The sequence below is a fragment of the Nomascus leucogenys genome, chromosome 2, assembly GCF_006542625.1.
Source record: "Nomascus leucogenys isolate Asia chromosome 2, Asia_NLE_v1, whole genome shotgun sequence".
In the NCBI taxonomy this organism is placed as follows: domain Eukaryota; kingdom Metazoa; phylum Chordata; class Mammalia; order Primates; family Hylobatidae; genus Nomascus; species Nomascus leucogenys.
Genome location: NC_044382.1, coordinates 40,923,707 through 40,950,134, shown reverse-complemented (window position 1 = coordinate 40,950,134; position 26,428 = coordinate 40,923,707). Strand labels below are relative to the sequence as shown.

Below are 26,428 nucleotides of genomic sequence, written 5' to 3'. Positions count from 1 at the left end.
GCCGCAGCGCCGCTCTAGATCACGGACTCCCCGCCCTCCGCGGTCTATTCAAGCCCGCGGCCTGTGCCGCTCTCGCCTCCGCTTCTGCCAGCCCGCTTTCATTCCCGAGCGCCCCACTGTCCCTTGACATGGGTCCCTCCCTGCCCTCCGCGCACCGCCGCGATTCATTTCCTGCTAGCACCGCGGCTGTTCCCAGTGTTTCTCCCCCTCCCTTTTACTCATCCCCTTGCCCAACTCCGCAGTGGCGTTCGCGCCAGCCCCTTGAGAGACATATGAGTTCAGCCAATCACCGTGATCCTCTCGCACCCACTTCCGTTTTCGGCAGCTGTTGGACGGGCGCGCTCCCCGGTGCGCGCTTGCCCCGGTGTCCCCAGTATGAAGAGCCTGCCTACCACCCCCGCGCCTTCTCCCGCCCAGGGCTTTGCAGGGGAGAGAGCAGGGGGCGCGATGGGGGCCATTCCCAACGGATGCAGCCTGGGGCGCCACGCGCGGGCTTTTTGAAAACTTGACTGTTGGGGTTGGGGGCCCGGATCTACCCGCCGCCTCTCCGCTTGTCGCTATACCTGGCGTCCCCGCCCCACCTCCCGCCCGCACAAAGATGGAGGGCAGAGGCCTGGTCCACGAAGGCGGTTATTAACCGTTTACCGTAGGCCCGACGTGCGGTTAAACTCAAACTTTGCCACGTGGCCCTGTGCAAAAGCGAACCCGAGGCGGCGGTGTGAAAGACAACAGGGAACCAAAACAGCTTCAGACATTAGGAACCAGACGAGGCGCGACATCCCTGCCTGCCTGCCATCCTCCCGCCATCCTTGAAGCCCTCCCACGACGCCCTCTCAGAGGAGGCCTTTTCAGGTCCCCTTGGCACACTCCAGCAGACATTTTCATTTAACCTCAGTGAATGGTTTTTTATGTGTAATTTACATCATCTATATGTTGCTTTCTTTGAACTAGAATGTTAGCTTTTTTTTTTTTCTTGAGATGGCGTTTCACTCTTGTTGCCCAGGCTGGAGTGCAGTGGCACAATCTCGGCTCAGCAACCTCCGCCTCCTGGGTTCAAGCTGTTCTCCTGCCTCAGCCTCCTGAGTAGCTGAGATTACAGGCGCCCACCACCACACACAGCTACTTTTTGTATTTTAGTAGAGATGGGGTTTCACCATGTTGGTCAGGCTGGTCTCAAACTCCTGACCTCAGGTGATCCATCTGCCTCGGCCTCCCAAAGTGCTGGGTTACAGACGTGAGCCACCGCGCCTGCCTAGAATGTTAGCTTTGCTTCTTATTATTATTATTATTTTTTTTTTTTTTGAGACGGAGTCTTGCCCAAGCTGGAATGCAATGGCACCATCTTGGTTCACTGCAACCTCCACCTCCCGGGTTCAAGCGATTCTCCTGTCTCCTGCCTCAGCCTCCCGAGTAGCTGGGACTACAGGCAGGCACCACCACGTCTGGCTAATGTTTGTATTTTTAGTAGAGACAGGGTTTCACCGTGTTGGTCAGGATGGTCTCAAACTCGTGACCTAGTGATCCGCTGGCCTCGGCCTCCCAAAAGTAGAATGTTAGCTTTTTAAAGGTGTTGGTTAGATGAACGTTTTACAGAGAGAGAGATCATATACCCCTAAGTTACTGCTTTTAGTGCCCTCACTCAGATGGGAATGGAAGAAAATTACAACAGCTTCCATTTATTGAGCCTTTGTGTGCCAAGCAAGATACATGGGGTGGGACATAGTTAATATGAGGCATTACGTGACCAAAAGCCTCCAAAACCATATGGAAAATGCTGAAGAAGTTAAGAGGAATTCCTCACTGTATCCTCAAGTATTCAGGAAAGATTTAGGAAAGAATTGGAAGTTGCACTGAACCTCACAGCCAAAGACTAGTTAGTATCCTAAGCAAATTAAGGCTGGAACAGAAAACCAAATACCACAAGTTCTCACTTACAAGTGGGAGCTACACATTGGGTACACATGGACACAAAAGAAGGGAACATTAGACATCAGGTCTTTTTTAAGGATGGAGGGTGGGAGGAGGGTGAGGACTGAAAAACTACCTATCAGGTATTATGCTGATGACTTGGGTGACAAAATTATCTATACACCAAACCCCCAAGACTAACAATTTACCCACATAACAAACCTCCACACGTATCCCTTGAACCTAAAATAAAAGTTGGAAAGGGAAAAAAAAAAAAGATTTCTATAAGGAGTTCATTTGAGCAAAATCCAGAAGGAACATAAGCTTCAAGAGACAGGGAGTGGACCAGTTAGTTTGAGAGAAGCAGGCAGTTTTAGATAGAAAATAGTAAGAGGTAAGATAGGTTGAGGGTATTTGGTACTATGAAATGATACTATGGAATGTGTTGAATCTTAGGTTAAGTAGTTTGGATATTGTAACAAAGGTAAATAGATGGGCTAAAGTTTGAGGGTAAACTAGTCTGGTCTATCACTTACCCTGTAACCATCCAGTTATGTGACTTCGGGCAAGTTACTTAACCTTTTAAAAAATGTAATCAGTTTTATTATCTTAAAATGGGAATAATAAAACATCTTTCTGTTGTAGTGAAAATTAAATGAGATTCTACATGTAAACATGTCTACATGCCTGGTACATAGTAAATGCTCAGTTTATCCAATTATATGAATCCTATGCCTGGTGCTGGCAATATGGCTGTAAACAACAGACAAAAACCTCTGCCCTCATGATGCTTACATTCTAATAGGAAGAAGCAGACAATAAACAAATAAGAGTGGTATATGGCATGTTAGATAGTGATAAATGACATTGAAAAAAACGAAAGAGGACAGTAGAAAGCTATTAACCTTGTTATTACAAAAAAATTTCAAATGTCAAGATTTGCCTATTGATAATAAAGAAAGGGGAAAATGGGCTGGGCACAGTGGCTCATGCCTGTAATCCCCGCACTGTGGGGGGCTGAGGCAGGTGGATCACTTGAGGTCAGGAGTTCAAGACTAGCATGGCTAACAAATTGAAACCCCATGCGTGGTGGCGCGTGCCTGTAGTCCCAGCTACTTGGGAGGCTGAAGCAGGAGAATTGTTTGAACCCAGGAGGCAGACGCTGCTGTTAGCTGAGATGGCACCACTGTTTTAGAGTCATCCAAATCTTAAACCAGTAAAAGAACTCCTAAAGGAATAAAGACCATAACTTATTAAAACTGTTACTTTAGGAATTTACAATTTTGGTAGATAGTTTTTGCCTACACTGTTTTTAAATAATAGTTTACCAGCAGTGTCCAACCTTTCTGGCACAAGAGACCTATTTCGTGAAAAACAATTTTTCCACGGACCAGGATTTAGTTTCAGGATGATTCAAGTGCATTACATTTATTGTGCACTTTATTTCTATTATTACTGCATCATAATATTCAATGAAATATAATAATTATACAACTCACCATAACGTAGCATCAGTGGAAGCCTTGAGCTTGTTTTCCTGCAACTAGCCGGTTCCCATCTGGGGGTGATGGGAGACAGTGACACCCGAAGTGTGTTGCTTATGTCCAGTTTACTCCATAATCTCGTTTTGCTTGCTGTCACTGCAGAAAACCCTGCTTCACAAATATAGGATGCTGGAAATGGAAGCAGGCTTTTCAGTGCTTCAGGAATCTCAGGATATTCCACCTTGACTTTAATCCAGAATGTATGGAGATTTGAAGTTGTCTCAAACATACAAGGCCACTGTCACTTGCAATCTCAAGCAGTTGATCCTCTTCTAGTATGGACAAAGTCGATTCCCCTGGCTTATTCACAAATGGGTGGTCGATCCATTCCTTCCCAGCTCAGGGATTTTTTTGTGTTTGGCAAGTAAAGCTCAAACTCTTTTGAAAGCTGAGCTAGGTGATCATGCACCAGCTGGGAGAAAGAAGGCATTGGCTCAGTCACTTTCAAAATCTCTGCTCTTTGAAACATGTCAGAAATCCCAATGTTCACTCGTCGCCCCCGTAATTCCAGTTTGGTTTTGAATGCAGCCCCTTTATCTGCTGATTTGAACACAGTTGTCATTCTCCCCTGAAGTGACAGATTGAATTCGTTGAGCAGGTTGAATGTGTCACACAAGTAAACAAGTTTTGCCACCCATTCTATGTCACTGAAATGTGCTGCCGGTGGTGACTGTTTTTGTAAAAGAAATCTCTGGAGTGGCTCTCATAACTCAAAAACTCTGGCCAGTTATCTACCTTTAGAAAGCCATCTCATTTCTCATACACCGCTCACAGAGTTGCGCAAACAGACGTTGAGTTAAGGGCATGCACTTTAATGTCACTGATAATTTTAATCACATCCTGCAAAACGTTAAGTTCGGGTGACAATTTTCGGCTACCCAGCATTTCTCTATAGATGACACAGTGCATAGACTCACATTTGGAAGTGACCTCTTTGACCTGAGCAGTGAAACCAGAATGCCATCCAGTCATATCAGCCACTCTGTTTGTGCATATACCAACACAAAATGACCAATTCCGGTTTTCTGATATGTAATCAAAGTCTTGAATAGTTCTGCACCTGTGGTGTTGGTTGGCAACAAAAGTGCACATAACATATCCCCCTACACATCCTCCTGCAAAAGATATGGCACAAAAACAAGCATTGTTGTCTTGTTGTCAACATCGGTAGACTCATTAACCTGGATTGCATACCATGGTGACTTATTAATCTTCTCTAACAATTGTGCCCCAATATCCTCTGCTATTTCATCAATTTGTCTAGTTATGGTACTAGCCGAAAAAGGAACATGTGCCACCTTTTGAACTTCAGCCTCTCCTAAAAGTTCATGATAAATGTCCTTAGCAGCAGGCAGGAACAACTCTTCACCAACGGTAAAGGGATTCTTAGCTTTAGCAATGCAGTTAGCCACTAAGAATGACGCTCTCAGTGCAGATACATTTGATGAAGTGGTGGCCTTCAATAATTGCTTCTGGTTTTTTGTTTGTTTGTTTTTGAGACAAGGTCTTGCTCTTTCACCCAGGCTGGAGTGCAGTGGTGCAATATTGGCTCACTTCAACCTCTGCCTCCTGGGTTCACGTGATTCTCATGCCTCAGCCTCCCAAGTAGCTGGGACTACAGGTGCACACCACCACATCCAGCTAATTTTTGTATTTTCAGTAGAGATGGAGTTTCACCATATTGACCAGGATGGTCTCAAACTCTTGGCCTCAAGCAATCCACCCACCTCAGCCTCCCAAAGTGCTGGGATTACAGGTGTGAGCCACCGTGCCTGGCCAGTTTCTTCTGTTCTTTGTGTTCATTTGAAAAACTTGAAAAACTCCAAAGCCTTGTGTTTTGATGCAAGGTGCTGGGTCTCCATGTGGAGAAGCAGTTTTGAAGGGTTTCATGGCTTTGTTGGATAGCTGGTTGCCATATGTTATACAAAGCGGGCTTGCAGAATGTTAATCACCTGTTGCAATGAGCCTGTAATTTAAGTAGGACTCTTGGTATTTTCTTTTAAATGCAGCTTTATTTTTGATGGCAGTCTTAATGTCTTCTGATGTCTCATCATTCAGTCTGTCCCCCTTGACAAAGAAGCTCTCCAGTGACATTTGTTTTTTACACATTTTGGCTAGGGTTAGCTTGTGGGCTTACCAAAATGTGACTGAGACAAGTGCATAGCATGGGAAAGAGGCATGGATGGAAGTGGCAAATAAAATAATGGGCAGGCCATGATCAGACTAAAGTGTCAGATTCTGACAGCCTGCCACCAGATGTAGCTGTACAATTGAAGTACAACAATTCACTTGTCACTATAAAGCCTACCACCAGCCACGGCTTAATTGTCACTTGCCACTCACTGATAGGGTTTTGATATAAGTCTGCGATTTATTATGGTCTCTGTGCAGTCAAACCTCCCTGCTAATGTTAGTCTGTATTTGCAGCCACTCCCCCGTGTTAGCATTACCACCTCAGCTCCACCTCAGATCATCAGGCATTAGATTCTCATAAGAAGTACACAACCTAGATACCTCGCATGTGCAGTTCACAATAGGGTTCATGCCCTATGAGAATCTAATGCCGCTGCTGATGTGGCAGTAGGCGGATCTCAGGTGGTAATGTGAGCAATGGGGAACAGCTGTAATACAGATGAAGCTTCACTCGCTCACCCACCGCTCACCTCCTGCCCAGTTCCTAACAGGCCATAGACCGATACCAGTCCATGGCCCGGGAGGTGGGAACCCCTGATCTATACCACTTAAATGGGAATTCATTAGGATTTTCATTTCTGTTGACTAATAAAACTTCACAGAGGTAAATGTCAGGTCTAGACACCTTACATATAGTAGGGTGTAGGGATGATCAGAGAATGTTGTAGAGACATTAAGAAAGCCAGGATACATGCAGTATGATTGGAATGTTAAGTTTCTTTGTGTTTGTTTGTTTGTTTGTTTGTTTGAGACAAGAGTCTGATGCCCAGGCTGGAATGCAGTGGTGCAATCTCAGCTCACTGCAATTTCCACCTCCAGGGTTCAAGCAATTCTCCTGCCTCAGCCTCCTGAATAGCTGGAATTACAGGCATGTGCCACCACTCTCAGCTAATTTTTGTGTATTTATTAGAGACGAGGTTTCACCATGTTGACCAGTCTGGTCTTGAACTCCTGACCTCACGTGATCCACCTGCCTCTGGCTCCCAAAGTACTGGGATTACAGGCATGAGTCACCACACCAGGCCAGAATGTTAGATTCTTTTTGGAGATTAGATCAGTAAAGGTAGGGACAGTCAATAAAAGGAGTATTGTGTAAACACTTAAATGATGCAATTTCCTCCTCTAGGTCATTAAGGAGGAAAAACTGTATTTTTTTCTACTTTGCCTTTTAGATCACTGCCTGAGTTTACTTTGTTTCTTTAACTTGCTTACAGGTGTCTCAGCCTTCCAAAATAAAACATTTAAAAATATAACTGAAATTTAGACCGCCTTTGGCTTCCATCCCTCTTGCAAGCTTGATTACAAAAACCTAATGGAATGTGATGGTTACACAAGTCATAGAACTACACACTAAAAAGAGTGTGTTTTAATATTAAATTATATGTAGAAAGAGAAAGAAAGGAAAGACTATGGCCAGCTATATTTCCAGAAAGCAACAGTGATTTTTTAAAATCAACTTTTTATTACATCCATGTTTGTTTTGCAGTTAGGATTCTGCTATGGACTAAATTGTGCATCCCTGGTCCCCACTCTCAAATTCACATATTGAAGCCATAATTCCCAGTACCTCCAAATGTAACCATAATTGAAGATAAGGTTTCGAAAGAGGTGATTACATTAAAATGATGTCATTAGGGTGGGGCCCTACTTCAATATGTCTGGTGTCATAAGAAGAGACAACAGCAGCACAAGTGCATAGAGGGACGACCATCTGCAAGCCAAGGAGGAGAGGCCTCAGAAGAACCCCAAACTGCCAGCACTTTATCTTTGACCTCCAACCTCCAGAACTAGGAGAAAATAAATTTCTATTGTTTAAGCCACTCATTCTGTACCAATATTTTGTTATGGCAGCACTAGCAAACTAGTACAGGTTCTATTTTTATTTATTCAAGGTGAACATTTCAAAAGGGCATTCTCTGCCACTTGTGGTGAAAGTATATTTTTTCTAGTGGACCCTAACAACTCATATCAAAAGCTTTTAAATTTGGCCCATTCTTTTGAACCAGCAATTACACTTCCAGAAATTTATTACAGCGAAATAATTCAGGACCTATACAAGGATTTAGCTACAAAGATATTTATTTTAATTTAATTTGTTTATACTAGAAAAAAAAGTTGGAAATGACCTAATTGTCCCAAAATAGCTGTCTAATAAATAGGGAAACAACTGCTCCAGGTGAGAATACTATATTATGAAGTACTTAAATTGATATTACAGAGGAAAAAGTCATGACTTGCATTTAGATATAAATCTCATACCATCAAGATGATGTATAAAAGGTCACACTATTTATTTTACCAAATCAAATTAAGTCTGACTTAATTTGAACCCCATACTTGTCAGAATGGCAAAAATGTCAACATGTCATTACTGGGGTTCCTTCCACCTTTTTTCATGCAAAGGCACTTGCCTGTCTCTCTTTAATAAACTGCTTTTTGTGGGAAAAAAAAAAAAAACCAAGAGGAGGATTATCTTTAAAAGGGTCTCTCCTGAGGTGAGAAAATGAGCAGACCTATTCATTTTGTAGTGATGTTAATTGTACCTTGTTCTTCTCCTGTATATTCCCTTGCCTCAAGAGCAAAATCTAGGCTTTTAGAAGAGGGAATTGTATTAGTCTCCTCCAGATGGAAGGAAATGTTGAAGGAGGACCAGGTGCAGTGGCTCATGCCTGTAATCCCAGCACTTTGGGAGGCCGAGGTGGGTGGATCACGAGGTCAGGAGATCAAGACCATCCTGGCTAACACAGTGAAACCCCATCTCTACTGAAAAATACAAAAAATTAGCCGGGCATGGGGCGGGCGCCTGTAGTCCCAGCTACTCTGGAGGCTGAGGCAGGAGAATGGCGTGAAGCCGGGAGGCGGAGCTTGCAGTGAGCCAAGGTCATGCCACTATACTCCAGCCTGGGCGACAAAGTGAGACTCCGTCTCAAAAAAGAAAAAAATGTTGAAGGAGGAGGGCTTAGTGTGAATAAAAGACAGCTTCCCAAGTCTAGAAGTGACAAGAAGCTTCTGAGTTTTCCCCACTGGAGGAAGCCAGTATACAGCCCCCACCACCCCCAACTCCACCCCATCCCCCACATCATTGATAACACTGAAGGCTGAACATTAATTATCTTGAAAGTAAGGTAATCACCTTGGTGTTGGAACCAGATCCATATTCCTGGACTCATGTAAACCTGGAACTTTTTATACACAAGTCCAGTAATAACAGGGTTTGAATTACCAGCCAGATGGGTAGGAGGTTGGGGCAGATTATCAAAATTAGACTAAACAAATTTAAACATTTCTCAGAATATCTGTTCCCTAAAACACACACACCCAAGTACATACACATGCACAGACTCATACACAGAATATATACCTTCTAAATTAAAGGTATTTAGAGTGTTCTATTGTCATTTATTTATCATTTCATTTCATTCATTCATGGGCTAGGTGTTGTGAATAAAGAAAAGTCTCTGGCCTCTAGGAGCTCACAATTTTGGGAGAAAGAGAAAATCAATTATAATACACATGACAAGTAGGATAACAGAAGTTGTAAACACAGTGTGTTAGGATAGAAATGAAGAAACCCGGAGTTCAGTAAATTCTTCAAATAAAAGCTGACTTCAGAAGTACGTATAATAATTAAGCCTACAAAAGGTACAGGAAACAGTGTGTGTACATGCTGTGTTTGGAACTGAAAAGTAAATGTGATGGTATATATTAGTTTCCTATTGCTGCTGTAACAAATTACCAGAAATTTAGTGGCTTAAAAAAACACACAAATATATTATCTTATAGTTCTGCAGGTCAGAATCAAGGTGTTGGTAGGGCTGTGTTTCTTTTTGGAGGCTCTAGGAGAGAATCTCATTCCCTGCCTTTTCTAGCTTCAAATGGCAGCCTCATATTCCTTGGCCTGTGGCCCTCTTCCATATTCAAAGCCAACAATAAGCCAGTTGAGACCTTCTCACTTTGGATCACTCTGACACTAACTCTTCTGTCTCCCAGATAATCCTGGTGTAATGGACTGAATGTTTGTGCCCCCCCAAAATTAATATGTTGAAACCCTAATCCCAATGTGACAGTATTTGGAGGTGGGACCTTGGGGAGGTAATTAGGTCATGAAAGTGAAGCCCTCATGAGTGGGATTAGTGCCCTTATAAGAAGAGCCCAGAGGGCTAGCTAGCTCTCTTTCTACCATGTGGGGATACAATGAATGAGAAGTAGGTAGACTGCAAGATGGGGCCCTCACCAGAACCCAACCATGCTGGCACTCTGATCTTGGAGTTGTAGCCTCCAGAACTGTGAGAAATAAATTTTTGTTGTTTATAAGCCATCCAGGATATGGTACTTTGTTATAGCAGCCCAAAGTAAGACACCAGAATAATCCCTTTATTATAAAGTCAGCTGATTAGCAACCTTAATTCCTCATTGTCATGTAACATAACACATTCTCAGGTCCCAAGGATTATAATGTGGACATGTTTGCAAGACCATTATTCTGTCTACCTAAGGTGGGAACAAGAAAACTAGAATGATGAATAGAACAGTACCTCACATCTCAATACTAACACTGAATGTAAATAAACTAAATGCTCCACTTAAAAGATACAGAATGACAGAATGAATAAAAATCCACCAACCAAGTATCCGCTGTCTTCAAGAGATTTGCCTGATACATAAGGACTCACATAAACTTGAGGTAAAGAGGTGGAAAAAGATATTCCATGCAAATGGACACAAAAAGCAAGCAGGAGTAGCTATTCTTATATAGATAAAACAGACTTTAAAGTAATAATAGTTAAAAAAGACAAAGAGGGACATTATATAATGATAAAAGGATTAGCCCAACAGGAAAATATCACAATCCTAAATATATATGCACCTAACACTGGAGCTCCCAAATTTATAAAACAATTACTATTAGACCTAAGAAATGAGATAGACGGCAACACCATAATAGTGGGGGACTTCAATACTCCACTGACAGCACTAGACAGGTCATCAAGACAGAAAGTCAACAAAGAAACAATGGATTTAAACTGTACCCTAGAACAAATGGACTTAACAGATATTTACAGAACATTCTACCCAACAACCGCAGAATATACATTATTTTCATCAGCACGTGGAACATTCTCCAAGATAAGACCACGTGATAGGCCACAGAACAGGTCTTCATAAGTTTAAGAAAATCAAAATTATATCAACTACTTTCTCAGACCAAAGTAAAATAAAATTGGATATTAACTCCAAAAGGAACCCTCGAAATTATACAAATACATGGAAATTGGAAAATAGGTAATCTGCTCCTGAATGACCTTTGGATCAACAATGAAATCAATATGGAAATTAGAAAATTATTTGAATGAACAATAATAGTGACACATCCAACCAAAACCTCTGAGAAAGAGCAAAAGCAGTGCTAAGAGGAAAGTTCACAGCACTAAATGCCAACATCAAAAAGTCTGAAAGATCACAAATAGACAATAAGGTCACACCTCAAGAAACTACAGAAACAAGAACAAACCAAACCCAAACCCAGCAAAAGAAAAGAAATAACAAAGATCAGAGCAGAACAAAATAAAATTGAAACAAAAAAATACAAAAGATAAATGAAACAAAAAGCTAGTTATTTGAAAAGATAAACAAAATCAACAGATCATTAGCAAGATTAACCAAGAAAAGAAAACAAAAGGTCCAAATAAGCGTAATTAGAAATCAAATGGGAGATATTACAACCAACGCCACAGAAATACAAAAGATCATTCAAGGCTACTAGGAACACCTTTATGCACAAAAACTAAAAAACCTAGAGGAGACGGATACACTCCTGGAAATATACAACCCTCCTAGATTAAACCAAAAGGAAATAGAGCAGACCAATAACAAGTAGCGATATTGAAATAGTAATAAAAAAAATTGCCAACAAAAAAAAGTCCAGGAGCAGATGGATTCACACTGAATTCTATCAGACATTTAGAGAAGAATTGGTACCAATCTTACTGAAATTATTTCAAAAGATAAAGAGGGAATCCTCCCTAAATCATTCCATGAAGCCACTATTACTCTAATACCAAAACCAAGAAAGGACATAACAAAAAAACAAAACTACATACCAATATCCCTGATGAACATAGATGCAAAAATCCTCAACAAAATACTAGCTAACCAAATCCAACAGCATATCAAAAAGACAATACACCATGATCAAGTGGGTTTCATACCAGAAATGCAGGGTTACTTTAAAATATGCAAGTCAACAAATGTGATACGTAAACAGAATTGAAAACAAAAATCGGCCGGGCATGGTGGCTCATGCCTATAATCCCAGCACTTTGAGAGGCCAAGGTGGGTGGATCACCTGAGGTCAGGAGTTCAAGACCAGCCCAGCCAACAGAACCCCGTCTCTACTAATAACACAAAAATTAGTCAGGTATGGTGGCACATGCCTGTAATCCCAGCTACTCGGAAAGCTGAGGCGGGAGAGTGGCTTGAACCTGGGAGGTGGAGGTTGCAGTAAGTCAAGATTGCACCACTGTATTACAGCCTGGGCAACAAATGCGAAACTCCATAAAAAAAAAAAAAATAGAAGAAGGAAGGAAGGAGGAAGGAAAGAAGGAAGGAAGGAAGGAAGGAAGGAAGGAAGGAAGGAAGGAAAGAAGGGGAAAAGAAAAGAAAGGAGAAGAAGAAAGAAAAAGAAAACGAAAATCATATGACCATCTCAATAGACACAGAATAACATTTGACAAAATTCAGCATCCCTTTATGATTAAAACCATCAGTGTGATGATTATTGACTTTTTGTGTTACTCCATTGTAGTCAGAGAAGATGCTTGGTATATTTTCCATTTTTTTTTAATGTTTTAAGACTTGTTTTTGTGACCTAACATATGGTCTGTCCTTGAGAATAATCCATATGTTGATGAGAAGAATGTATATTCTGCAGCCGTTGGATGAAATGTTCCATAAATATTTCTTAGGTCCATTTGGTCTGTAGTGCAGATTAAGTCTGCATTCAAAAAAATTGAAATAATACCAAGCATCTTCTCTGACTACAATGGAATAACACTAAAAGTCAATAACAAGAGGCATTTGGAAACTAGACAAACACATGGAAATTAAACAATATGCTCCTGAATGACCAGTGGTCAGTGAAGAAAGTTAGAAAAAAAATTGAAAAATTTCCTGAAACAAATGATAATGGAAACACAACATACCAAAACCTATGGGTGACAGTGAAAGCAGTACTAAGAGGGAATTTTATGGCTACAAGTGTCTGTATCAAAAAAGAAAAACTTCAAATAAATAACCTAACAATGTGTACCTCAACGTAATAAAACCCACATACAATAGACCAACAGCTAGTATCATACTTAATGGGGAAAAACTGAAAATCTTTCCTCTAAGATCTGGAACACAACAAGGATGCTCACTACTATATTGAATACTGTTGCGGGAAAGAGGGACCAGCTGAAGCCATGGCAGAAGAACATAAATTGTGAAGATTTCATGGACATTTATTAGTTCCCCAAATTAATACTTTTATAATTTCTTACGCCTGTCTTTATGCAGTCTCTGAACATAAATTGTGAAGATTTCATGGACATTTATCACTTCCCCAGTCAATACTCTTGTGATTTCCTATGCCTGTCTTTACTTTAATCTCTTAATCCTATCATCTTTGTAAACTGAGGATGTATGTCGCCTCACGACCCTGTGACGATTGCGTTAACTACACAAATTGTTCGTAAAGCATGTGTGTTTAAACGATATGAAATCTGGACACCTTGAAAAAAGAACAAGATAACAGCAATGTTCAGGGAACAAGGGAGATAACCATTAGGTCTGGCTGCCTAAGAGCTGGGTGGAACAGAGCCATATTTCTCTTCTTTCAAAAGTGAATAGGAGAAATATCGCTGAATTCTTTTTCTCAGCAAGGAACAGCCCTGAGAAAGACAATGACATTCCTCACAGAAATAGGAAATATAATCCTAAAATTTAAATGGAACCACAAAAAAAAACAGAATAGCCAAAACTACTCTGAGCAAAAAGAACAAAACTGGAGGAATTGCATTACCTGACTTCAAATACTACAGAGTCACAGTAACCAAAACAGCATGGTACTGGCATAAAAACAGACACATAGACCAATGGAGCAGAAAAAAGAAGCCAAAAACAAATCCATACATCTACAGTGAATTCATTTTCAACAGATACCAGGAACACACATTGGGGAAAGGACAGAGTATTCAACAAATGGTGCTGGGAAAACTGGATATCCATATGCAGTTTTCTAGAATGAAACTAGACCCCTATCTCTCACCATATACAAAAATCAAATCAAAATGGATTAAAGATTTAAATCTAAGACTTCAAACTATGAAACTACTGAAAGAAAATATTGTGAAAACTCTCCAGGACATTGGAGTGGGCAAAGATTTCTTCAGTAATACCCCACAAGCACAGGTGAACAAAGTGAAAATGGTCAAATGGGATCACATCAAGTTAAAAAGCTTCTGCACAGCAAAGGAAACAATCAACAAAGTGAAGAGACAACACAGAGAATGGGAAAAAATATTTACAAACTACTCATCTGACAAGAGATTAATAACTAGAATATATAAGGAGCTCAAACAGCTCTATAGGAAAAAATCTAATAATCCAATTAATAAATGGACAAAAGATCTGAATAGACATTTCTCAAAAGAAGACATAAAAATGACAAACAGGTATATGAAAAGGTGCTTAACATCCGTGATCATCAGAGGAATGCAAATCAAAACTACAATGAGATAACTCACCCCATTTAAGATGGCTTTTATCCAAAAGACAGGCAATAACAAATGTTGGCAAGGATGTGGAGTACAGGGAACCTTTGTACACTGTGGGTAGAAATGTAAATTAGTATGACCACTATGGAGGTTCTTCAAAAAACTAAAAATAAAGCTACCATACGATCCAGCAATATCACTATTAGGTATAAACCAAAAGAAAGAAAATCAGTATATCAAAGAGACATCTGCACTACCATGTTTATTACAGCACTCTCCACAACAGCCAAGACGTGGAAGCAACCTGTGTCCATCGACCGATGAATGGATACAGAAAATTCATCCATAAAAAAGAATGAGATCCTGTCATTTGCAACAACATGGATTGAACTGGAGGTCATTATGTTAAGTGAAATAAGCCAGACATAGAAAGACAAACTTGGGATGTTCTCACTTATTTGTAGGAGGTAAAAATTAAAACATTTGAATTCATGGAGATAGAGAGTAAATGAATGGTTACCAGAGCCTGAGAAAGGTACTGGCGGGGAGGCAGTGAAGATGGCTAAAGGGGCCGGGCATGATGGCTCACGCCTGTAATCCCAGCACTTTGGGAGGCCAAGGATCGCCTGAGGTCAGTAATTCAAGACCAACCTGACCAACATGGTGAAACCTGTCTCTACTAAAAATACAAAACTTATCTGGGTGTGGTGGCAGGTGCCTGTAAATCCCAGCTGCTTGGGAGGCTGAGGCATGAGAATCGCTTCAACCTGGGAGGCAGAGGTTGCAAGCAGTTAAGCATGTCTGGAGCCGAGACTGCACCACTGCACTCCAGCCTGCAAGAACAGAGCAAGACTCCATCTAAAAAATAAGTAAGACGGCTAATGGATACAAAAAGAGTTAGAATAAGTAAAAGCTAGTATTTGATAGCATAACAGGGTGACTATAGTCAATAATAATTTAATTGTACATTTTAAAATAACTAAAAAAGTGTAATTGGATTGTTTCTAACACAAAGAATAAATGCTTGAGGTGACAGACACCCCATTTACCCTGAGGTGATTATTATCCATTGCATGCTTGTATCAATATATCTCATGTATCCCACAAATATATACACCTATGTACCCACAAAAAATTAAAATTAAAAAAATAATCAGCAGAGATTTAAAAAAGAACATTGAACAACACAGGGTATTAACAGAAAAATCTACACACACACCACCATACACATACACACACACACACACACACACACACACACACGAGATTAGGCAAATATGACAAAGTATATATAATTATTGACTCTAGGAGGAAGGCATATGGGTACTCATTGTATTTACGTTTTAACTTTTGTATGTTTGAAAATCTTCATAACAAAGAAACATATTATATAGCACTGTCAGAAAATATGCCATAATGGTTCAGTGATTCTATCCAGGTGGTAGATTTATGGATGACTGTTGTTGCAAATTTTCTTCTTTTACTTTGATGCATTTTCTATAATGGACATATATTATTTTTATTATCAACAATTAAAGCCATATTCTATTGAGCATTAAACAATTATCCTATCACATGTGTCTATTGTAATGTGGCGTTTTTGCTAAATTACTTGATAGTATAATAGACATGACAGAGCCCAGCCACCTTTTCTATCACTCTTTACATTTCTGAGGTCTCCCTTAGAGGCACAAGTTTAGGGCAATTTTTGTTTGAACTCTGAGGTCAGGAAGCAGCTTGGGAAAAGTTTCTAGACAAATGGTTGCTTTACTAGTTGGGGTACACCCTCACTAATGTTGTGCTATCAGTTTTAGGGCCATAGAACTGAATTATCAGTGTGACCCCCTAGATCAATGAATGGCACCACCATCCAGCTGAGGTTGATAGATGTCTTTTCCCTTGACAACCACCCCACCACCAATTCCACTTTCCAGACATGCTTAACTGATTGCAATTCTCCTAAAAGACATGCTCTCTGAGCTCCAGGCCTTTGCACATATGGCGCCCTTTGTCTAAATTAATGTTCCACAGCCTTTTTAATGTCATGGTGCACCCAGAAAAAAAAATTATATAATACACAGGTGTAAAGTGGAAAGAATGTGATGTTATCTGCAAGGGACTTGCTAAAAAAATTTCAATACAGAAGATATTTAATATTTAAGATAAATATTATTTATATTTAAGATATTTAGATGTACTTAAAATATTTAATAAGATGATATTTTAATGAAAACCTTTAGCTTACTAATTTAAAAATTCTTTTTTCTTTGTAATTTGAAATAATTCCAAACTTACAATAGAGTTGCAACAATAATAGTGCAAATAACATTTTTCCTGAAACAGTAGAGAGTAAATTGCCAACATGATGCCCCAGGACCCACCACTAAGACCTTAGTGTATAATTGCTGTGAACAAGGACATTCTCCTACGTAACCACAATATAACCATCCCAATTAGGAAATTAACATTGATCCATCACTACCAACTAACCCACAATCCCCATTCAAGTTTTGACAACTGTCCGAATAATGTGAATGGATCTCGTCCAGAATCACACTCTGCTTTTGGTTGTTATGCCTCTTAAGTCTCCTTAACTTTGACTCTTTTGAAGACTTTGACTCTTTGACTCCTGACTCTTTGGAAGATTGCAGACTTACAGGCTAGTTACTTTGTACAATGTACCTCAATTTGAATTTGTCTAATACTTCCTCGTAATTAGACTAAGATTATATATTTTGACAGGAAAGTCCCAGAAGTGATAAGGCAACCTATCAGGTGGTACATGATTTCTTTTTGTCTCATTACTGTTAATTTTAATCACTCAATTAAGGCAGTGTCTGCCAGATTTTCCACTCTGAAGTTGCTTTTGTTCCGATTTGTAAGTACTAAATTTGTGTGGAGGTATTTTGAAACTACATAATATCCCTTTCCTTATCAAACTTCCATCCACTAATTTTTAATATTTATTATGATTCTTGGCTGAATCTATGATCATTTATAAATCTATGATCATTTATAAATGGTGAATTTCATACTCAAGCATTACATCTACGCTTACTAGATCTCTTCTCTCCAATTATTTATTCATTTATTTATATTCATATGGACTTACGAATTCTTGTTTTTATTCCATGGGTTGTAATCTTCTACTACTATTATTTATTTTGGCACCCAAAGTATGTCAGATTTGGCCACTGGGAATTCATTCAAACTGACTTCTGTGTTTTTTTGACATGTCCCCATAATTCTTTGAGCACGTTTTACTTTCTGGCCTGACAAGATATTTTAGGCTTATCTTGGACTTTTCCTGCCCTATCCTGGAATCAGCAATTTCAAGAAATCTTGGTTCCTTTTAGTGGAGAATGATACTTAGAAATCAAGATATTGGCACTAGATATGGCACATTGCTGTTGGGGGGTTGCTGCCCAAAGACAAGAGCTAGGGGATATATGTATATGTACATACCCATGGCACATTATGTATACACATACATTAATGTATGTAATTCACACATTTACATCTATATTTATTTCTACATCAATCTATCTAACCATGAGTTCACACCAGTACCTCAATTCCAATCCAATACCACAAAGTTTATTCCAGTTTTTTTTCTTTTGCATATTTATAACTCTCTTCTCTGACAGTGGAAAACTTGGCTCCCATTTTCCTCAATATATTTACTTATTGGCTCAATCTTGCCTATGTATAATCAATTTCCCTTCCTGCTACCACCCCTTCACAAAGATGGCCTACTCGCCCTGCTCACTCTCATACACTGCACTGGCCCATCACTGCTGTCACAGGCCTCTCCTATGTAGGTGCCTTCTCCACCTTACTGGGCCTCAATGCCCCATGCCAGGCCACCACCATCCCTCTGCAGAGATTCCCTCTCCGCCCCAATCAAGCTCTGACACATGGTGCCAAGCCAGCAAGTATCTTCCTCACCCCACTTAGGCTCTAACATTTATCACTGAGCTATGAAATCCATCCCAAAACCTAGGTGCCTTCCTCACCTCATTCAAGCCCCAACACCCTGTGCCAGGTTTCTACTGTCACCACCGTCCTAGGTAGAAAACCTCCTCACCTCACTCAAGTTCCAACCACCACATGGGCTGTTACAACCCTCCCCCTCACAGACCCGTTCCCACTCCACATGGGTTCTGATACCCTATGCCAGGCTGCCCCCAGCACCATCCAATGCATACGTCTATCTTGCTCAGCCCTACCTAATGGGTTTTTGATTGAATTATTTAGAAAAAAATGAAAGTAGGAAAGAAAAGAAGGGAAAAGAAAGAAAAGGACAGGTTTTTTACTTGAAATGGCCATATACAATTCCTAATCAAGACTTTTTAATGACAGTCTTTTCCGGCCGGGCGCGGTGGCTCACGCTTGTAATCCCAGCACTTTGGGAGGCCGAGGCGGGCGGATCACGAGGTCAGGAGATCGAGACCACGATGAAACCCCGTCTCTACTAAAAATACAAAAAATTAGCCGGGCGTGGTGGCGGACGCCTGTAGTCCCAGCTACTCGGAGAGGCTGAGGCAGGAGAATGGCGTGAACCTGGGAGGCGGAGCTTGCAGTGAGCCGAGATTGCGCCACTGCACTCCAGCCTGGGTGACAGAGCAAAGACTCCGTCTCAAAAAAAAAAAAAATGGTAGTCTTTTCCATTTTTTATATTCACCATCCACAAGAAGCTTTATTCATGATAAGTGGTTGAAAATTTAAAACAGTTTTTATAACCATTTTAAAACAAGCCACAACTGAAATTTCACTTAAAAAATCTAATACCTCTTCCTTTTCTTTCATTGGAAAATGAAAGCATCTCCAATGATGTGATGTCTTAAAATTTAAAACATGACTGGCTGCTATACGAATTCTGGACTGTGGAATAGAGAGCAGGGGAATCAGTAGGAGTTTACCATAGCAGTTCAAGGAGGAGATAATGATGGCTGGGACTAGGCTGGTAGTAGAAAACAGAAAAAGAAGTGAATGAATTCAAATACACTGGAGGCCGGGTGTGGTGACTCATACCTGTAATCCCAGCACTTTGGGAGGCCAAGGCAGGCGGACCACATGAGATCAGGAGTTCAAGACCAGCCTGGCTGGCCAACATGGCGGAAAAAAAATACAAAAATTAGTCAGGTGTGGTGGCACGTGCCTGTAGTCCCAGCTACTCAGGAGGCTAAAGCAGGAATCACTTGAACCCAGGATATGGAGGTTGCAGTGAGCCAAGATCACACCACTGCACTCCAGCCTGGGTGACACAGTGAGACTCTGAAAGACATTAGGGTACCAGGGACAAAAGGTATTTCCTGACGGACTTGATATGGGGCATAAGAGAAAGAGTAATCGAGAATGGCTCACAGCCTTCTCACTTGTGCAACTGGGTATATAGCAATTCCATTTACCAAAATTTGGAAGACAGAGAGGTGGCAGGTCTGTGGTTGAAAACCACGAATTCTGTTTTGGATATGTTAAATCTGAAATCCCTACTAGACCATCTAGGTAGAGTTGTTAAGTAAACAGTTGGATATCAGGGTTCAGGCTAAAAATATGAATTTGGAAGTAATTTTCATGTAGTATTTAAAGACACGAGATAAGATCACATAGTAAGAGTGTGTAGATAGAAAGATGTTTCCAGACAGAATCCTGGGGCAGTCCGACATTTAGAAGTTTGGTGGAAGAAAAGAATGAGGAGGAGAAAGAAGAGGAAGATGAGGTAAACATACAGATAAGAATGAGAAAAAGCAGCAAGTGAGGTAGGAGAAAAACCAGGCAAATGTAACATCTTGGAAGCCAAGGCAAGAAAGTATTTCGGTAATGAGGGAGAGGATGGCCATAATAAAAAAGGTAGACAATAACAAGTGTTAGTGAAGACGTTGGGAAACTAGAACACTCATACATTGCTTGGTGAAAATGTAAAAATGGTATGGCCACTTGGGGTTTTTGTTTTTTTGTTTTTACTTTTTCCACTTTTATTTTAGGTTCAAGGTGTAGATGCAGGTTTGTTACATGGGTAAACTGCCTGTCGCTGAGGTACAGTGTACAAATAATTTCATCACCCAGCTAAGTGAGCACAGTACTAGATAGGTGGTTTTCAACCCTCACCCTCCTTCCACTCTCCTCACTCAAGTAGGCCCCATCTTTGTGTTCATTCGTACTTAAAGTTTAGGTCCCACTTATAAGGGAGAACATACAGTATTTGGTTTTCTGTATCTGCCTAATTTGCGTAGGATAATGGCCTCCAGCTGCATCCATGTTGTTGCAAAGGACATGATTTTGTTCTTTTTTTATGGCTGCATGGTATTTCATGGTGTATATACACCACATTTTCTTTATCCAGTCCACCACTGATGGGCATCTAGGTCGATTCCATGTCTTTGCTATTGTGAATAGTTGTGTGGCCACTGTGGAAAACAGTTTGGTAGTTCCTCAAACATTCAGTTACCATATGACCTAGCAACCTCACTCCTAGATATATAGCCAAGAAAAATGAAAAGACATGTTCCCACACAAATATGTATGCAAATGTTCATAGCAGCATTATTCATAATAGCCAAAAAGTGGAAATAACCCAAATGCCTATCAACTAATAGATATGGAATATCATTTGGCAATAAAAAGGAATAAAGTATTAATACATGGTACAGCATGGGTGAACCTTGAATACATCACACAAACTGAAAGAAGCTAGTCACAAAAGATCACATATTTTATGATTCCATTTACATGTAATGTCCAGAATAGGCAAATCAATGGAAACAGAAAGTAGATTAATGGTTGCATGGGGCTAGGGGAAGAAAAGGAGGGAGAAATGAGGAGTGATGGTTAATGGGCACAGAGTTCCATTTAGGGAGGACAAAAATGTTCTAAAATTAGATTGTAGTGATGGTTGCACAACCCTGTGAATAAACTAAAAACATTGAACTATACAGTTTAAACAGGTGAATTGTATGGTATGTAAATTATCTCAATAAAGCTGTTTAAAAAACTAAGGGAGGGATCACCTAGAACAAATACTGCTGAGAGATGAGCTGATTAGAACAGAGACCACTAGATTGGGTAGCATAGAGGTCATTAGTGACCTTGGCAAACAAATGTTTAGTGCAGTGATGGAGAAAGGTAATCAGGGTAGGCTAAGAGGGAATGAGAACTGAGGAAGTGGAATTAAAGTTTTGTTATAATTGCAGAGAAATGGGGTACTGATTACAGAGGCATAAGGAATAAATACAGTTTGTTTTTCTAAGATGGGATGAAAATAAAGCAATACAGATGGATAAACTGATAATGCTAGAGAGAAAATGTTTGTTTTTGTTACTTCTCTGTTTTCCCCACTAAATGATAACTTGTGGGGAAACAAACATTAATTAATGTTTGTTGTTATTTGTCCCCACTAAATTATTAATCTTTCCATGTAAGGGACCATGAATAACCCTGTATGTGATAGGCATTCAATCAATATTTGTAAAATAATCACAAACTCCTGCATTTAGGCAAGGAAAAATGGAAAAAGGCAGCTACGTAACCTAGAAAAAAATGGAGGGTAAAATAATAGGGTAGACAGGCCTTGATGGTCACAATATAATCCGGAAAGAAGAAATATTAAATTTGCCAAAGAAACTAGTTTATTATCTCTCTACCTCAAGTTCCCTAAGTTTGCCACTAGCCCAAACTCAAGCTAGCTCTGCACTTCTCCCAGTGGAGGTTGCGGACTCATTAACACAAGGTGGAGCTTTGTATCAGTTTTCTATCGTTGCCATAACAAATCATCACAAAACTGGTAAATTAAAACAAGATCATTTATTATTTTACAGTTCTATAGGTCAGAAGTCTGACACAGGCTTCAGTGGGTAAAATTAAAATTTCAGCAGGGCTGCATTCCTTTCTGAAGGCTCTCGGGGAGAATCTGTGTCTTTCTAGAGGACACCCACCTTCCTTGGCTCATGGCCCCCTTTCTCAATCTTCAAAGTCAACAATGGTTCCTTTCATACTTCAGATTTCTTTTGCTTTTCTTCCATGCGTCTGTCTCTGTCTCTCTCTCTCTCTCTCTTTCTTTTCCCTCTCCCCCTCCTTTCCTCCTTCTATCCCTCTTCTTCCATCCCTCTCTCCCCCTGCCATCCTTCTCTCCCCACCCCCAACCCCCCTCTACAACCAGGAGAGAGATTATATGTTTATATTATCCCCACTCAGATAATCCCAAATATTCTCTCCATTCAAGGTCCCTAACCTTAATCACATCTACAGAGTACTTTTTGCCATGTAAGGTAACATATTCATAGGTTCTGCAGATTAGGACACCAACATCTTTGAGAGCTAAAGAAGACCACACATTCGTAAAAGGTCATAAAGTCAACACTGGTTTAAGTAAAAGAAGTGCTGAGGGACGATTTTTTTTTTTTTCTTAAACAGAGTCTCCCTCTGTTCTCCAGGTTGGAGTGCAGTGGCACAATCTCGGCTCACTGCAAGCTCCGCCTCCCAGGTTCACGCCATTCTCCTGCCTCAGCCTCCCGAGTAGCTGGGACTACAGGCGCGCGCCATCACACCCGGCTAATTTTTTATATTTTTAGTAAAGACGGGGTTTCACCGTGTTAGCCAAGATGGTCTCGATCTCCTGACCTCATGATCCTCCCGCCTGGCCCTCCCAAAGTGCTGAAGGACAATTTTAACTTTGATGACTCAGTTTACTTAGTCCTATATATAAGGTTAGAAATGCCAGATGGGGCTGGGCATGGTGGCTCACCCCTGTAATCCCAGCATTTGGGAGGCCGAGGTGGGCAGATCACCTGAGGTCAGGAGTTCAAGACCAGCCTGGTCAACATAGTGAAACCCTGCCTCTACAAAAAAAAATATATATATATATCAGTCAGTCGTGGTGTTGTGTGCCTGTAATCCCAGCTACTTGGGCAGCTGAGGCATGAGAATCACTTGAACCCTGGAGGCAGAGGTTGCAGTGAGCCAAGGTCGCACTGCTGCACTCCAGCCTGGGCAACAGAGCGAGACTCTATCAAAAAAATAAAAAATAAAAATAAAAGAAAAGAAAAAAAGAAAGAAAAGAAAAGAAATACCAGATGGTAAGGCAGGGCAATGAAGGTAAGAGAAGAGTGAGTAAAGAATAAAGAAAATACCACAGACAGACAATTTCTGTGCCCTAAAACTACTGCTGTGATTTGATGGTTTCAAAGTTTGGATTCACAAACACACACAACCATATGTTGCTTCTCTTCATCAAGTTACATATTTTAAAATAGCTCGAATTTCTATTGGAGACTACAAAATGTGGGAAGGTGAAAGGGGGGTGAGGGTTGAAAAATTACCTGTTTGGTACAATGTTCACTATGCCGGTGATGGGTGCACTAAATGCCTAGACTTCACCACTATGCAATATGTGCATATTTAAAAATCTGCACTGGTCTCCCCTAAATAAATAAATAAATAAATTATAATAAAAAGCTCAAATTCCCTCTTTTCCTTCCAAATGCAGTGTTCCATTCATCTGCCACCAGATGGCAGAGAAGAGCAGAGAATAAATTCCTAAATATCAAAAGAAAGACTGCATCTGGAGAAGTCCAGCCCTCTGGAAGGAAGGCAAACCTAAATCTTTTAAAATAGAAAAGCATCTTATTTTTAAAGGCTTCCAGAGACATCAAGTTCACAATTTTCCCCTAACTTATTGTTGGGAAACCTGTTAAAAATGCACATCAGTAAAGCACAGCCTAATGGAGCTCAGAATTGTTAGGCAAATTCATAAATCCAGAAAGAGCTAAGAATCACTTTAGCTCAAAAAGGTACCAAAAATGGTTTTAAAAAGAAAACTTGCTGCCCTAGTTCCAAGAGGAAACTTAATGGCTGTCCCTCAAGCACCTCAAATTCAACCTGTCCCAAACATAACTCAGTATCTTCCTTCCATACTTTTGCTTTTTCCTGTTCCCAAATCAATTAGGAATAGTATCCCCACCTGGTTGCTAAATCCAGAAAACCTAACATCCTCCTTGTTGGGTCCCTAATTCTCAACTTGTAAAGAATGAATATTTTATCATCTCTTTTCCTTCATCTATTGGTTTTGAAATAATATACTGTTTTTATTCTTTTAGTAGTTATATTAGGAATTACCACATGCATATTTATCAAAACCGAAATTACTAAACATCTTTATTCTGATCCTAGATGACACAAGGATCATTTAAAATCCATTTATCCCCCTCTTGGATTACATTGTTGTTGTGCTGTGCATTTTAATTTTTTACACCTACCAGGACATTATTGTCACTGTTTTATACAATAGGTCTTTGTTTAGGTTTGTCCACATGTTTTCCACTTTCTCTGCTCTTCTTTTCTTCTTGGATCTCAGATCTTGCCTCTGGGATCACTTTCCTTCTGTCTGAAGTATGCATCCTTTAGAATTCCCTGTAATGAGCTAGAGATGAATTCTCTCAGCTTTTGTTTATCTGAAAAATGTCTCTTTTGCCCTCATTCTTGAGAGATATTTTTTGTTTAGTATAAGTTCTAGATTGGCAGCTATTTTGTCAGCCCTTTTAAGATACCAGTCCATGTCGCCTAGCTTCTATTTTTGCTGTTAAGCAGCCAAGTGATAATACAACTGTTGCTCTTTTGAAAGTAGTCTACTTTTATCCTCTGGTGTTTCTAATATTTTTCTCTTCGCTTGTTATTTGCTGCAGTTTCTAGAATGTATCTTGGATAGATTTCTTTTTATTTATCCTACTTGGGGTTATTGGGCTTCTTTAATTCATTCTGAAATATTTGCAACCATTTCATCTTCAAATACTGCCTCTGCCCCATTCTTGCTCTCCTTTCCTTATGTAACTCCAACTAAATGAATGATAAATTCTCTTAGTTTTTCCTTCATATATCTAATTTCTCTTCCATAGTTTCCATCCTTTTGTCTCTTTTCAAAGCATTCTGGATAATATCTTCTGAGCTATCCTCTAGTTCTCTAATTCTCCCTTTAGCTCTGCTCAATTTTCTGTCAGATTCTGTACCCTCTCACATACAAATATACTTACCTCCTCCCCAAGGAAAAAAACTTTATTTTTTTTTTTTTGAGACGGAGTCTCACTGTCGCCCAGGCTGGAGTGCAGTGGCGCGATTTCGGCTCACTGCAGGCTCCGCCCGGCGGGGTTCACGCCGTTCTCCTGCCTCAGCCTCCCGAGTAGCTGGGACTACAGGAGCCTGCCATCTCGCCCAGCTAATTTTTTGTATTTTTAGTAGAGATGGGGTTTCACCATGTTAGCCAAGATAGTCTCCATCTGCTGACCTCATGATCCGACCGCCTCGGCCTCCCAAAGTGCTGGGATTACAGGCATGAGCCACCGCGCCCGGCCGGAAAAAAAACTTTTAAAGTTCCATAAAGTCACTGACTTGAGCTCCAAGTTGAAGATCTAATATCTTAATCTCTACATCAGGTCCAGATGAGGTTGAATTTCACCTAGACACCTATGAATTTATAACAACAGTTATTTGTTCCACCCACCCCAATACATATACAATACACAATAGTGGAACAGGGTCAGAATAATTCCAATAAACCCTCCCATTTGGAAAAGAGAAGGATGGAAAATGCAATTCTAAAATCTCACTGGGCAGATGATTACAAGGAGTTCCTACTCTGGGGAGGGGGAATATTTCTTGAATAGCTCTTGATTTCACTAATACTAATGGGCTCCTCAACCCATTGTTCACTCTGGCCCTTGGTCTTCTCTCTGGCAGGATGTCATTCCTTTTCAATTATCCTCCTTGGTTGTGCTGAAGAAAGCACTGGAAAATATGCCTTTCTTGGGAACTGAGCAGCTTTCTCTTTATGCTTCTTTCCTATAGAAATTGGGGGCCAACAGTCATAGACGATTTTAGTCCAGGCTGTGGTATTTTTGAAGTAAAGTTCTTTCTCAAAAACATACTTGACTTTTTATTTATTTTGTTTTAGTCCGCTGCCTGTAGTAATAGCCACACCAACAACTCTTTTGAAAACAATTCTCCCTCATTTAGGTTAGTTTAGATACTTAAACCTTT

At 40.3% G+C, this 26,428-nt stretch overlaps 1 protein-coding gene across 1 annotated transcript in view; it reads right to left on the bottom strand.

Moving 5' to 3' along the window:
- The window catches only part of KLHL3 (kelch like family member 3), a 273,160-nt gene that overhangs the window by 136,377 nt on the left and 110,355 nt on the right, over positions 1 to 26,428 (bottom strand). The window lies entirely within an intron of this gene.